Consider the following 16,617-nt stretch of genomic DNA (forward strand, 5'->3'; position numbering starts at 1 on the left):
AATAGTAATAGTGTCTCCTGATTGTTCAAACACAAATATATCTGTTTAAAAGAGTCCGGTATACACCAGTAAATTATAGCTGTGGTTTTGCTGTTCCACTGTAAAAAATCTCTATTATCCTGCTTTTTGCATTTTTTCCGTAAAGAAAAACAGTAATAGTTTCTCCCTGATTGTTCAGATTGTTTAAAAGAGTCGGGTGTAGGCCAGAGAAATAGAACTGTGGTTTTCCTCTTCAAGTGTTCTAATCTACTTTTCATTACCCTTTTTCCATTGATACTGCGAGTGTAAGCTATTTTACTTCATTTACAATGGGCAAGGCGGGTGGCAAGGGACGCGGAACTGGACATTCTGGTGATGGTGCATGCAGAGGACGGGGCCGTGGCCAAGGTGAAAATATGCCACAAACAACAGCCACATCTTCTCGCTCCCACTTCTTGACCGAATTAATAGGGAAGCACAGAACAACACCAGAATTGCGAACTGGTCAGTGTGAACAGGTTATTAATTGGATAGCAGATAATACTTCCAGTTACCTGGGCACCACCAGCTCCAGTCTGTCTTCCACGTGGACAAATCTTAGTAGCCATGAGTCTCGACCGCATACTCCTCCTCACCCTGATGCTCATTCCTCCCACCATGCCGAGTGTCGTCAGACAGCAACTGATCCCACACTTGGACACTCTGAAGAGATGTTCACTGGTCCATTTCCAGATTTGTGCCCCTCGCCTGCACCGCTTGAAGTGGTGGAAGAGGAGATCCCATGTAGCGATGCCCAAATATTTGAACAGCCACGGCCACAGGAAGTCGACGCTGGCAATTTGTCACAAAAGGTTGATGATGACGAGACACAATTGCCAGAAAGTGGGGAAGAGGATCATGATGCGCAAGTAGAAGAGGAGGAGGTGCTGGATGATCTATTAACTGACCCAATGTGGCAGGAGGACATGCAGAGCGAGGCCAGCAGAACTCAGAGTGAGGGAGGCAGAGTACTGCAACAGGCAGGAAGTAGCAGTGTGGTGGCTGCACACAGAAGGCAGGCAACAGTTCCCCGTAACACCAACACGAGGGACGTTGCCAGTACAACGTGTAGGTCTTCCAGAGTCTGGAATTTTTTTAAAGACTCTTCTGATAACCCCAAAAAGACAATTTGTACCACCTGCTATGCCAGTATCAGCAGGGGTGACAAAACTACCAGCCTGACCACCACCAGCATGATCAGGCACATGGCAGAAAAGCCATGGAAAAAGCTTAAGGAAAAGACCTGCATTAGCCACGACCGGGTCATTCCACTCCCACAGTGGAGTAGCCCACTCCAGAGCCCTGTGGGAGAGCAACGAGATGATGTAACCCACTTTGGCTCTTTCAGAGGGAAATCGTGTCTCCATCATCTCCAAGTGTATGGAGCATAAATTATTAAAACCCCTGCAAAATTTACTGTCCCCAGAAAATTTTTCCGGATTGGCAAAGTGGGGTAATGGTGCACTAGCAGTGGTCGCAGCTGAGTTAATCATATTGGCTGCTAGAGAAGCCGCCTGGGTAGCCACTGGAGTGGTATCAGCAACCGGGACAGCTTGGTCCAGAGATCTAAGTCTGGACTCTAGTTGCTGGATATAGCACTGCAGCTGCCAATTGTCGGCCATGTTCGGCAAGACTCTGGCGCTCTGATACTGTTCAGTGGGCGGTTGCTGACAACGTTATTAAAAAGGAAAACAACCGACCCCGGGGTCCGCGATGCAGCCTGGAGGACTGCTGCTGAAAACTTTCCGGGTAGAAAGTAAAGTAACCAACTTAAATATAAAACCCTTCCGTGTTACTGCACACTGGAACGGGTATAGCGATTCGCACTCTCTCCGTTAGCTGCACGAGAGATAGGCAGAGAAAAACTATCTGTATTCCTGTTACAGCACAGGGGCGACAGTGGCGGTGCTAGGATGCGTGTGTGACTACGCCAACGGGTACATGTGCCCCCAGCCAGCATGCTACAGGACTGATGGGTTCAACTCCACGTGGTGAACCGGCGTTAGCCGTGCTCAGGATGTCTGCAGGCTGCTCGGGATGATAGGCGACCCCATTGGCTGAGCCAGGCTGCCAGGTGAAGCTACCTGCCTCTATGGAGCTAACCTGCCTCTATGGAGTTAACCTGCCTATGCGACCTGTGCTAATCAGCCGAGCGAACTCTGGCATCGGCAGGCCACGGAGTGAACAGCTAGGGAGCACATGGAACAGGGTTGTCCATACAACGGCATCACTTGATCAAAGATCAGAGCGCGCCGCCATGTTTGTGGGTGGGCCTTTTAAAGACTAAGCCTGGCCCACCATTGCACCATTGGAGACGCCACCTGTGGACCAATCAGGCGGTGCCAAGTCACCAGGTCAGGTGGTTGCCAAACCACCAATCATGGTGTGCCAGGTCAGGGGGAAGCTCAGTGCGGCACCTCTTGGCCTTAGGCTTCAGTAGCCTAGTCTCTCTCCGCAACCTATGCTTCATAGAGCTAGGCACAAACACCCGAGATACCACTTGCACATCCCGAGCACTAGCTAGGTGTTGGGACTGATGGCGATGCTGTGCAACATCAGCCCTGGCTGGACCTGAATTGGAGACCACCGAATCCACTGAAGATTCTGAACCCATTTCAGATCCAGGAACCACCAGGCACCTAACAGTTGTCTACTTGATCAAGTTCCCGTGTGGCTTGATCTATGTAGGAGAGACTACCCAACCTGTTAGGGATAGAATCTCTAAACATAAATCCACCATACGATGCAAAAATTTACTGTTACCCATTCCCTTCCATTTTAACACAGCAGGACACCAAATATCACAGTTGAAATTTCAAGCTCTAGAGCAGGTATCTATAGCAAGGGGGGGCGGCGACCGAATTCGCCTCCTGAAACGTAGGGAGGAGTATTGGATACATGAGCTCCAGTCATTGGCCCCCAAGGGGCTCAACAGGGACTATGATCTACTTGCCTTTATTTGAATCATGTTTATCTTTGCTCTCATAATGTCTCACAATCCGATAATATGTCATTAATATTCTAAATCAACTGCTTAGTAATCTTATATTATGGAGGGTTTCTAATGGTGTTCGTCTTATTATGATGATTTGCAGGGTTCTAATTTACTGATCTTGTATTGCAGATGGTCTGTCTAGTTGTATTTGGGATTACTGACATGTACCACGGACTTAACACTCTGACACTGCATAGGAAACCGATCCATTAGCCCTGGAATACGTTGGTGTTCACTCTCATTTGATCACTAGTGTTGAGCATTCCGATACTGAAATATCAGGTATCGGCCGATATTCGCAGTATCGGAATTCCGATACTTAATTCCGATACTTTTGCAATATCGTATACCGGAATCGGAAGTTCCCATAATGCAATGAGACAGTTTCATTTTATTCAGCCAATGAGGATCCTAAGAAGTGTGGGCACATCCTGTTAGGCATGAAGGCATCTTAACTAATGGCATGGCTGTGATTGGCTGCTGAAATGATGTCATGATGCACTATAAAAGCCGCCGCCGCCATTTTGAGCTCACTCTGCAGTGAATTCAGTTAGGGATAGGACGCTGTTGTTCTGAGGGACAGTTTTAGCTACCTATTTGGTCTATTCTGCTTTACCCAAGCTACTTTATAAATCGCTGTGCCTTGCAGCGCTAGTGCACAGTTCTCTGTGCTGTTCACCGCTGTCTGCAAGGTCTGTGTGTGTGAGTGCAGCTCACCCTGTAGTGTGTGCTTCAACCACGTCTGGTTGCAGTGCACTCAGTGTGTGTCACTGCCTCATACATTGTCCTGTTTTGACAATTCAGAATTTTTCCTGATATCCCCTATTAGTGTGGTGGTTCCATCCGTATTCAGCTAAATTGGCTCCAAACACACTATATAGGAGAAGATAGAGAATTTTTTTTGGTCTTGCAGCGCTAGTGCACAGTGCTCTGCATCTGCACTGTTCACCGCTGTCTGCAAGGTCTATGTGTATGTGCAGCTCACCCTGTAGTGTGTGCTTCAGCCACGTCTGGTTGTAGTGCACTCAGTGTGTGTCACTGCCTCATACATTGTCCGTTTTTGCCAATTCATAATTTTTCCTGATTTCTCCTATTAGTGTGGTGGTTCCATCCGTATTCAGCTAAATTGGTTCCAAACACACTGTATAGGAGTAGTTAGAGGAGCCTTCCTGCAGCATTGGGCCCTGCAGCCCCAGCCAGATTAGTATTAGCCTATTTTTTGTAGCCTCATCTATTGCATTGTAGGTTTCCTTCCTACATTGTAATAGCTACAAAAAGTTTGTGATACTATCGTTATTATATCTTTAGGCACATCCAGTGTCTTTTTGTGACAAAAAAAACCTAAATAAAGTTCACCAAACACTCCACTTTACAGTTGTGTAGGCCACATTAGCTCATATTAAAGTCTAGTCCACACTTTATAAAATTAGTGTTTCTTATACCTGTTAGCAGCTGTTCAGGAATAAGCACACTAAGCCCTTAGTACTTTTCTGCCTATCTTTATCAGTCTACCAAGATGAAGAAGGCAGGGAGTAAGGCATGTGGTCGTGGTCGTGGGCGTGGGCATGGAGTTTCTGCATGGAGAGGACGTGAGGATTCTGTGCCTGCAGGGAGAGGACGTGGGGATTCTGTGCCTGCTGCGGGCACCAGTGACTCAGCATCCCCCAGTTTTACCAGGGAACAGTCCTTTATGAGCAGCTTTGTACAAGCTAGCCGTACCCCACTGCTGCGGGAGGACTAAATTGAAGCCGTTGTCGGATGGATGGCAGCTAACGCATCGACTTCAATAAGTTCCAGATCCTCTCAGGTCCTGAGCACTGAAGAGCACCCATCTGTCTCTTCACCACCTGCCAAATTGCCCAGGCAGTCAGAGAGCCATGGACAGGAGCCATCTCTACTTCTGTTCTCAGAATCTCTTGGCTTGGAAAGAGGGGGCCAGCCAAGCAGAATTCGAGAATTTGAAGAAGAGGTAGTATGCAGTGATGGCAACCGTTTTGTCTCTCTGAATCTGAAGAGGCGAGTGGACCAGTGCCTATGGTCAGCAGCACACCTCAGTACGCATCTGATGATGAGACTCTGGTGCCACTTTCTGGTGCATACTGTGCTGTCGAGACTACCCAGGAGAAGCAGTTGTTTGAAAAGGGTGGTGTAGATGATGAGGTCCATCATGGCATGAGGGACAGGAAGTTGGTGGGAGCAGCTCTGAGGAAGAGATTCCCCAAACAGCCCAAAAAGGAGGGAGAGGGAGGGGGCAGACTTGGCTGCCTGTAGCCTCCACTTCGGCACCCATTAGGAGCATGGCTCTTCCAAAATCCAAAGCGGGCGCTCCCAAGACTTGCAGTGCCTGGTCCTTTTTTGACACAGTTGCAGATGACATTTGCTTTGTCAAATGCAAGCTGTGTAATCAGAAGGTGAAAAGAGGGAAAAGTGTCAGCAACCTCAATACCACAAATATGTGGAAACATGTGCGGACCAAGCACGTGGTGGAGTTACAAGAACACACTGAAGACCTAGGCCAACCTACAGCGCCACCTACCACATCTTCTGCTCGTGTTGTAGCCTCTTCCTCCAGCTCACACACAGCTGGTTCGGCTTCCTCACAGGATCGCTATGGAAGAATCTCTGGCACTGTTGTACAGAGACACAGTGTAATTCCACCCACAGCACCACTTTCCCAGTCATCCTCACACTCCCAGGCCAGTCTACAGCCATCGTTAGCACAGGCATGGGAGAAAAGGCGCCCATACTCGGCAAACCACCCCCGAGCACAGGCTCTGAATGCTGGCATTGCTAAACTACTGGCCCTTGAAATGCTATCATTCAGGCTGGTGGAGACTGACACCTTCCGTAACTTTATGGCATTGGCAGTCCCACAATACAACGTGCCCAGCAGCTTTTATTTCAGCAGGCAAGCCGTCCCTGCCCTGCAACATCATGTGGAGGGAAAAATTAAACATGCGCTACAAAATGCCATCAGTAGCAAGGTCCACCTGACCACTGATGCGTGGACCAGTAAGCATGGACAGGGACGATACCTTTCCCTCACTGCCCATTGGGTAAATGTTGTGGAGCTGGGTACAGATCTTGAGAGTGGCGCTGTACGTGTTCTGCCAACTCCAAGGATTGCAGGAATCCAGTCTGTACACATTGACTCCTCCTCATACTCCAGTTCCTCTGAATCAGCGCTGCAGGAGCCGTCACGGTCTACCTCCACATCGACCGGTGAACAGTTACCTGTTATGATGACCGATATGTGCACAGCCATGGCCAAACGTCAACAGGCCGTATTAAAATTAATTTCTTTGGGGAATCGAAACCACACAGCGCAGGAGCTCTGGAATGCCATCAAGCAGCAGAGCGACGTTGTTATGCACACGCCCGGGCTAAGCGGCGTGTGCGTGTGATTGGTAGTGATTCCACTGGACCGTGCCGGAGAGTGAATGCCTGGAGGGGCGTGACTAGGTATTCACCCGATCCGACCAGGGTCGCACGACGGCATACGACGCCAGTGCACCAAGGAGGAACCGAGCAGAGGGACCAGGTGCTACTCCAGGTCAGACCCCGGACACGGCTGTTGACCCACACAGGGGAATACAGGAACAGGCTGGTAGGCTGGCACACAGACTGGAGGGTATAGGCAGGCACGACTGGTATGCAGGCAGGCGGGTATGCAGGCAGGGGGGTAAAGGCAAGCACAGCTAGAGTGCAGACAGGGAGGCACTAGCAGGTAGGAACACAGACGGGATAGGACCCAGTACACACCGGGAATCAGGAACAATACAGGCAGAGGGTTACAGGCAAGCACAGCTAGAGTGCAGACAAGGCTGAGCAGGGAGGACAGGGCTCTGTTCACACGGAACAGACAGGAAGGGAAAGACAGAGCCAGATACTCACACAGTACTTGCAGAGACAACAAGCAGGAGTTAGGTACGAGTTCAGACTCTGCAGAAAAAGGAAGGGAATGGACATAGAGGCAAAACAGGTAAAGGACAGGAGAGAGTTCAGACTGGAACTGAGTGTACGGAGGAGACCGACACTGCAGAGGGATACAGGAGCGGGTCTGGGAATACGGCCCCCAGAGAGGCGGAACGAACAGGCAAGGAGCGTGTTCAGACAGGACAGACTAGACGCAGGAGCGGGTCAAGGAAATCAGCCACTAGAAGGCGAGAGGAACAGGCTAGGAGCGTGTTCAGACAGGTCAGACAAGATACAGGAACGGGTCTAGGTAATCGGCCCCTAGAAGGCAGGAGGAACAGGCTAGGAGCGTGTTCAGACAGGACAGACAAGAGAACACAGAAAGGACTAAGTTCAGACACGGGAACTAATACCGAAAAGCAGGAGACATACAGGACTCAGTTCAGACACGGGAGCTGATACCGCAAAGCAGGAGACATACAGGACTCAGTTCAGACACGGGAGCTGATACCGCAAAGCAGGAGACATACAGGACTCAGTTCAGACACGGGAGCTGATACTGCAAAGCAGAAGACATACAGGACTCAGTTCAGACAGGCCTGGAAATACAGCCTCCAGGAAAGGCAGACAAGGAAACAAAGAACGGGACCTGGCACCTTCAGAGTGCAAGCACACACTGAAGGAAACACTATGCTCAGGCAGGGATAGAAGGGAGCTGCTGAGCTATATACCAAGTGACAGACAGCAATAGGCTGAGGACGCACAAGGGGTGTGACCCACAGCAGGTACAAAAGGCAGGAAGTGATCGGGCGCCGCCCTTAAGCAGCAGAAACAGACACAAACAGACAGCATGGAGGGAAGCCAGAGAGACATTCTGGACAGGAGATCAAGTGCGCCCTCTTGCACAGTGGGAGATGGACCACCATGCAAGGACGCCGCCAGGTATGTTACAGTACCTCCCCCCTTACGCCCCCTCTTCTTCAGGCCTGCCAGAATCTTCCGCAGGGAATTCGAGGGCCAGTCGTTCACTGGGTTGGAGGGGGACAGAGACTTAAGGGTAATCTCTGCTTCGAGGTACATCTTGTCAAGCTCACAGGAAGAAATAGACGGGTTATCAGGTACATAATGAGGAAAAGTCACTGTCTCTTTGTTATCTGGTGGTATCCCGGAGGATTCAGGAAACAACTGGAGGTCCTCCGCCGGGTCAGAAGAGTGCAGAGGCTCAGAGAAAACAACTGCTTCAGAGTACACTAGGTCGGACTCACTGGAGGAAGCAGGCGAGGTATCGGGTACCGAGTATAGGAAAGTCTCTGTCCATTCACCACCAGGTGGCACCCCGAAGGGTTCTGGAGACAGCTGGCGGTCCTCCGCCTGGTCAGAGGGGTGTAGAGACTCACGGGTAACCTCTGCTTCAGAGTACACTAGGTCGGACTCACTGGAGGAAGCAGGCGAGGTATCGGGTACCGAGTATAGGAAAGTCTCTGTCCATTCACCACCAGGTGGCACCCCGAAGGGTTCTGGAGACAGCTGGCGGTCCTCCGCCTGGTCAGAGGAGTGTAGAGACTCACGGGTAACCTCTGCTTCAGAGTACACTAGGTCGGACTCACTGGACGAAGCAAGCGAGGTATCAGATCCAGGATATAGGAAAGTCTCTGTCCATTCACCACCAGGTGGCACCCCGAAGGATTCTGAACACAACTGGAGGTCCTCCGCCTGGTCGGAGGGGTGTAGAGACTCAGGAGTAACCTCTGCTTCGGAGTACACTAGGTTGGACTCACTGGACGAAGCGAGCGAGGTATCAGGTACAGAGTATAAGAGAGTCTCTGTCCTTTCGCTACCAGGTAGCACCCCGAAGGGTTCAGGAGACAACTGGAGATCCTCCGCCTGGTCGGAGGGGTGTAGAGACTCGGAGGTAACTACCACTTTGGGGTACCCATTGTCAGGCTCACAGGACGAAGCGGACAAAGTATTGAGTACCGGGTGTAGAGAAGTCTCTCTCCATTTGTCATCGAGTGGTATCCCGGAGGGTTCAGGAGGCAACAGGGGATCCTCCGCCAGGTAGTAGAGGTGCACAGACTCTGAGGTAACCACAGCTTTGGAGCATCCTTGGACATGCACACCGGTTAAAGAGAAAGAAGCATCTGATGCCGGGTGCAGGAAGTTCTCCTGTGTGGAGTCTGGATGGGCAGAAGTCTCTTCGGCCAGGAGAACTGGTGCACTACCCACGCACATTACCCATTGGGGTTTCTCCGGGATACAGGGAGATGAAGCTTCAGTAGGGACTTCAAGGTTGGGGTCAGGAGGTCTCAGGGAGGACAGACCCTGGCGTGACGGCTTGCCTCTAAGTCTAGCACGTCTGGGCTGCCTCTTGAGGTTGAGAGAAGTATTCCGGAAAGCGTAGTCACCCTGTGAGGATTCTGGGTGGGCAGTAGTCTCATTGGGCTGGAGGACTATTGCGCTACCCACACACATTACCCGTCGGGGCTGCTCCGGGATATTGGGAAGTGAAGCTTCAGCAGGGGCTTCAGAGTTAGGGTCCTCGAAGACCATACGAAAGGCCACCAGGAAGGCCTGCAGGTCAAGGATGACAGGATCCCATGCTTCCCATAGGGGGGTGACCCATTTCAAGGCATCACCCGCTAGGTAGTCAATCATAAAGGCCACTTTAGCCCAATCGGAAGGAAAATAGAGAGGGTAGGCCTTAAAGTGTAGCATGCATTGCTCCACAAATGCACGACACTGTCTTGGATCCCCATAGTAGCGTGGCGGATCCGCAGGAACGAGGGCTGATAGATCCATCTGGACGGGTGCGTAATTCGCCTGGAACTCAGCTAAAGGGGGAAAAAAATTTATTTATTTATTTTAATGCATGTATTCGCTGGAAAAACTTCTCAAAGAGCGAAGGCCGTGGGGCTCAACGGGAACCATGGCCTGAGCATGCTGTTATGCACACGCCCGGGCTAAGCGGCGTGTGCGTGTGATTGGTAGTGATTCCACTGGACCGTGCCGGAGAGTGAATGCCTGGAGGGGCGTGACTAGGTATTCACCCGATCCGACCAGGGTCGCACGACGGCATACGACGCCAGTGCACCAAGGAGGAACCGAGCAGAGGGACCAGGTGCTACTCCAGGTCAGACCCCGGACACGGCTGTTGACCCACACAGGGGAATACAGGAACAGGCTGGTAGGCTGGCACACAGACTGGAGGGTATAGGCAGGCACGACTGGTATGCAGGCAGGCGGGTATGCAGGCAGGGGGGTAAAGGCAAGCACAGCTAGAGTGCAGACAGGGAGGCACTAGCAGGTAGGAACACAGACGGGATAGGACCCAGTACACACCGGGAATCAGGAACAATACAGGCAGAGGGTTACAGGCAAGCACAGCTAGAGTGCAGACAAGGCTGAGCAGGGAGGACAGGGCTCTGTTCACACGGAACAGACAGGAAGGGAAAGACAGAGCCAGATACTCACACAGTACTTGCAGAGACAACAAGCAGGAGTTAGGTACGAGTTCAGACTCTGCAGAAAAAGGAAGGGAACGGACATAGAGGCAAAACAGGTAAAGGACAGGAGAGAGTTCAGACTGGAACTGAGTGTACGGAGGAGACCGACACTGCAGAGGGATACAGGAGCGGGTCTGGGAATACGCCCCCCAGAGAGGCGGAACGAACAGGCAAGGAGCGTGTTCAGACAGGACAGACCAGACGCAGGAGCGGGTCAAGGAAATCGGCCACTAGAAGGCGAGAGGAACAGGCTAGGAGCGTGTTCAGACAGGTCAGACAAGATACAGGAACGGGTCTAGGTAATCGGCACCTAGAAGGCAGGAGGAACAGGCTAGGAGCGTGTTCAGACAGGACAGACAAGAGAACACAGAAAGGACTAAGTTCAGACACGGGAACTAATACCGAAAAGCAGGAGACATACAGGACTCAGTTCAGACACGGGAGCTGATACCGCAAAGCAGGAGACATACAGGACTCAGTTCAGACACGGGAGCTGATACCGCAAAGCAGGAGACATACAGGACTCAGTTCAGACACGGGAGCTGATACTGCAAAGCAGAAGACATACAGGACTCAGTTCAGACAGGCCTGGAAATACAGCCTCCAGGAAAGGCAGACAAGGAAACAAAGAACGGGACCTGGCACCTTCAGAGTGCAAGCACACACTGAAGGAAACACTATGCTCAGGCAGGGATAGAAGGGAGCTGCTGAGCTATATACCAAGTGACAGACAGCAATAGGCTGAGGACGCACAAGGGGTGTGACCCACAGCAGGTACAAAAGGCAGGAAGTGATTGGGCGCCGCCCTTAAGCAGCAGAAACAGACACAAACAGACAGCATGGAGGGAAGCCAGAGAGACATTCTGGACAGGAGATCAAGTGCGCCCTCTTGCACAGTGGGAGATGGACCACCATGCAAGGACGCCGCCAGGTATGTTACAGACGTGTGGTTTGTGCCAGCGAATCTCCAGCCAGGCATGGTAGTGTGTGACAATGGCCGAAATCTGGTGGCAGCTCTGGGCCTAGGCAACCTCACTCGCATCAAATGTCTGGCACATGTGCTCAATTTGGTCGTGCAGAGTTTTTTGAGGGACTATCCGGATCTTGATGCACTGCTTCACAAGGTCCGCATAAAGTGCGCTCACTTGCGGCGTTCCAGCAATGCAAGATCACGCATTGCAGCTCTGCAGCGCCGATTACATCTTCCAGGACATCGCATCATATGTGACCTACCCACCAGGTGGAATTCAATGTTACATATGTTGGAGAGGTTGTGTGAGCAGCAGGCAGCAGTAATGGAGTACCAGCTGCAGCAGGTGCAAACAAGTCGCAGTGCGTGCCGTTCACACTTCACCACCACTGAGTGGGCCTCTATGAAGGAAATTTGTCACGTTTTGCGTGCCTTCGATTATTCCACGCGGATGGCGAGTGCAGATGATGCACTAGTCAGCATGATTATCCCCCTTATCTGCCTGCTTGAAAAAACACTGCAAGCACTAAGGGACGAGGTCTTGGAAGAGGTGGAGGATGAGGAGTCACAAATGCCATCTGCTTCTCTACAGTCTGAGCAACGTGGTTCCTCACAAAGGCCTAGGCAGGGGACACTTTGTGAGGAGGATGAGGGGGAGTCAATTTATGAGGAAGACATCTGTCCAGAGGAGGGAGTTACACAATGCTCTATTAGTCAGTATCTAGAGCGAGCGTGGGGTGATGCAGAGCAGGCAGAGATCACGCCTCAAGCAGGGGACAGCGTTTCTTGGCCAGTTGGCAGTCTGCAGCACATGGTTGATTTCATGCTGCAGTGCCTGAGAAATGACCGCTGCATCGCCCACATTCTCAGCACAGCTGATTATTGGGTGTCCACCCTCCTAGATCCTCGCTACTGGGACAACTTACAAAGCCTCATAACACCGTTGAACTGGGAGCGTAAAATGCGGGAGTACCAAGACGCAGTGGTGCATTCCATCATGTTCTCCATTCCAACCGAGAGCAGTGCTGCTAGTGCTTTACAAAGCAACTCAGTGCGTCGAGGCAGTGGAGGAAGCTCTGCACAAAGAGGGAGCAGAAGCAATGCCTCAGCACAAGGCAAGACCAGTATGGCCGAAATGTGGCAAAGTTTTGTGTCCCCGCCGCCACAAATGTCTACACTATCACAGACGGCTCCAGTCAGCAGGAGGCAACGTTTCCGTCAGATGGTGACAGACTACATGTCTTGCCCTCTAAGTGTACTCCCAGACGGCTCTTCTCCCTTCAAGTTTTGGGTCTGTAAGCTGGATACATGGCCAGAGCTTAGTCAGTATGCATTGGAGGTGCTAGCTTGCCCGGCTGCTAGTGTATTATCGGAACGCGTCTTTAGTGCCGCAGGTGGTGTACTAACAGACCATCGCATGCGACTATCTTCCGATAACGTTGACCGGCTTACTTTTCTCAAAATGAACAAGGCCTGGATCTCTCATGAATTTGCCAGTCCTCTTCCAGAATAAATAATTGGTTGGCAACAGTATCCAGATCTCCTGTTGTGTTCATGTTCCTACCACCTGAACTGTAATCCCTGGGCTCCATCACCGCCAGTTGGCGCTCGGAAGTGCCGTCTGCACAGTCAACACTTGCTGCCGAGTTATTGGAGTTCAGTAATGTCAGCTGTTCCCCTGCTGTGCGGACGGCAATTTCTCCTGCTCTGTCCACATTCTCACTACTAAAGATTTTAAAGTTGCTCCAATGACACCTCTGGCTCCTCTGTTTTCAGTATTATCCATGAGCTCCAACACCGCCAGTTGGCGCTCGGAAGTGCCGTCTGCACAGTCAACACTTGTTGCCGTGTCATTGGGGTTCAGTAACGTCAGCTGTTCCCCTGCTGTGCGGACGGCAATTTCTCCTGATCTATCCACATTCTCACTACTAAAGATTTTAAAGTTGCTCCAATGACACCTCTGGCTCCTCTGTTTTCAGTATTATCCCTGAGCTCCAACACCGCCAGTTGGCGCTCGGAAGTGCTGTCTTCACAGTCAACACTTGCTGCCGTGTTATTGGGGTTCAGTAACGTCAGCTGTTCCCCTGCTGTGCGGACGGCAATTTCTCCTGCTCTGTCCACATTCTCACTACTACAGATTTTAAAGCTGCTCCAATTACACCTCTGGCTCCTCTGTTTTCAGTATTATCCCTGAGCTCCAACACCGCAAGTTGGTGCTCGGAAGTGCCGTCTGCACAGTCAACACTTGCTGCCGTGTTATTGGGGTTCAGTAACGTCAGCTGTTTCCCTGCTGTGCGGATGGCAATTTCTCCTGCTCTGTCCACATTCTCACTACTGCAGATTTTAAAGTTGCTCCAATTACACCTCTGGCTCCTCTGTTTTCAGTATTATCCCTGAGCTCCAACACCGCAAGTTGGTGCTCGGAAGTGCCGTCTGCACAGTCAACACTTGCTGCCGTGTTATTGGGGTTCAGTAACGTCAGCTGATCCCCAGCAGTAAGTCCGGCAAATTCTCCTGCTTTGTCCACATCCACTGTACTACTGATTAAAGACCTCCTCCAAATACACCTCTGGCTCCTCTGTTTTTAGTATTTACCCTGGGCTCCAATACCACTAGTTGCTGCTCAGAAGTGCAGTCTGCACAGTCAACACTTGCTCCAGTGTTATTGGGGTTCAATAATGTCAGCTGATCCCCAGATGTGTGTCTGGCAAATTCTCCTGCTCTGTCCACATTCACACTACTACAGATTTTAAAGTTGCTCCAATTACGCCTCTGGCTCCACTCTGTTTCTAGTATTTACCCTGGGTTCCACCACCGCCAGCTGTTTCCCAGCAGTGTCTTAGGCACGGGTACTCCCTCCTGCCCAGCCTGGTTCCAGCATGCCAGCTGTTTCCGGGTAGTGTCAACGTCACTTTGCCTCCAATGCGTTGTTCTGTCATGTTGCGGTCGGGTTAGCCGACTCTATGGTGCCTGCAGTTTAGGTGACTCCTATGTGGGCTGCGGGATCTGGAAATGAAGGCTGGTTCCATAGTGCCAATAGTTTTGGTAACTGCGGCCTGCTCGCGGCCTTGAAACTTTTTTTTACATGGGTACCTTCTGCTACCCATGCGGTTTCCAGTACCGTCAGCTGGTTCTCGGCAGTGCCTTTGGATTAGGTGCCTCCTTCTCGGTATCCAAGTTCCACCAATGTCTGCTGGTCCTTGGTAGTCCTTTCTGGCACAGGTACCGTCCTGCTTAGTAACCGAGTTCCAGTACCGTCAGCTGGTCCTCAGTAGTTCCATTGGCTCTTGTACCTTCTGCTACCCATCCGGGTTCCAGTACCGTCAGGTGGTCCTCGGTAGTTCCTCAGCCTTCTTGTACCTTCTGCTACATTTCCAAGTTCAAGCTTTTTGAAATGGTTCTTGGTAATCACTCTGGATCTCCCTGACGACCCTGAAGACGAGGACCCTGAAGACCAACCCGAAGAAGATGAGGACCCCAAAGACGACGACCCTGAAGACGAGGACCCTGAAGACCACCACGAAGAAGACGAGGACCCTGAAGACCACCCCGAAGAAGATGAGGACCCCGAAGACGAGGACCCTGAAGACCAACCCGAAGAAGACGAGGACCCCGAAGAAGACTAGGACCCCGAAGACGAGGACCCCCGACGATGACGACCCTGAAGACCACCCCGTAGAAGACCAAGAAGATGACCCTGAAGAAGTTGACCAAGAGGATAAAGAAGAGACGACAACCACCAAGATACAGAAGAACAAGAGAGAGAAAACCAAGAAGCAGAAGTACAAGAAGCTGCAGAACAAAAAGCGGAAGAACATTAAGCATTAGACTAAAAATCAGAGCAAAAGATAATATCTAAATTATAAGCAGAAGATGTCTAAGCAGTGTATGGGGGTGAGTCCGTTCCTCCTCGTGGTGCCCCTGGAAGAGACTTGCTGCTGCAGGCCAAACTGAACGCGGACAAATAAAGTTGTAAATCTTTTGTGATGGGCAGAACAAAAGGTGCAATGTCCAAACTTTTATAGATAACAACAATATATAACAAGAATATGATGAAGAAGAAAAATATGAAGAATGTAAAAAAAAAGAATAATATGAAGAAGGTGAAGAAGAAGAAGATGAAGAAGATGAAGAAGAAGTGGATGAAAAAGATGCTGATGCTGAGGATGATGAAGGAGAAAGTGTGGGAGAAGTAAAAAAGAAGGTGAAGAGCATGGAAGTAGTGAAACATAAATATCTGGCAAAATATAAAAATACTTAACATAGTCAATATTTCCGTAACTCAGAACGTTTTAAAAAAAATATTAATTCCTGCTATTCCATTTGATTGGGCAAAACCTCTATGCCTTTATTATCTCCCCCACCTCCCCCAATACATTCTACATTATTATTAGTTGTTTTCCTTCATGTAGAATTAACCTACAAGGAAAGAAAGGGTTTATTTTCATACCGATATTTCTGTCCCATTGACTTGCATTGGTTTCCGGTATCGGAATCGACGATATCCGATACTTTTTCGGTATCGGTCCGATCCAATCCGATCCGATATTTCCCGATATCGGAAGGTATCGCTCAACACTATTGATCACTAATCCATGAAAATATGACTTTGACAGTCTAAAAGGAGCTGTGGAACGCACCTCCCCAATTGAAACAGCGCACTTCCACTTGAATGGAACGCACAGGACTTCCTAGTTCGGGATCACGATGAGTCACATCCGGTGACGTCACTTCCGGTACCGCGTTACCATACCACACAACAAGTAGCTCACAGTGACCCCAGCACCCCCTCATTAGTGGCCCACCCCCCCTCCTTCCATTTATAAACCATAGAGGTAATATACACCTAGGCACCTGACCTTGAACCAGCGGTGGACACCGCGTTCTGACGCTTAGATCGCCACAAGTGACTCATAGGTATGCTTAACCACTATTTGACAGTTGGCCTCTTTGAACAAACACCTCTTACCTTCATAATGGAGTAATCCATGTATCTCCACAGGTGTTTGACACTTCATTCCAGAGGCACTGCGCCCACTCTCTCTCCCCAGACATTTTACTCCAAACAACCTGGTATGTCTCCTGTTAGTAGTCATTCCCCTGATATGAATGAAATATTTTTCTATATATGACACTGATATTTCATGTATTATGCTTTATTTATGTTGTTTTGATTATTGTTTTGTTTTGGTTTTAGACCACACTGATGAAGGCTG

Source organism: Phyllobates terribilis, unplaced genomic scaffold (assembly GCF_046119375.1).
Source record: "Phyllobates terribilis strain yellow unplaced genomic scaffold, ASM4611937v1 Scaffold_11__3_contigs__length_659146591, whole genome shotgun sequence".
Taxonomy (NCBI): Eukaryota; Metazoa; Chordata; class Amphibia; order Anura; family Dendrobatidae; genus Phyllobates; species Phyllobates terribilis.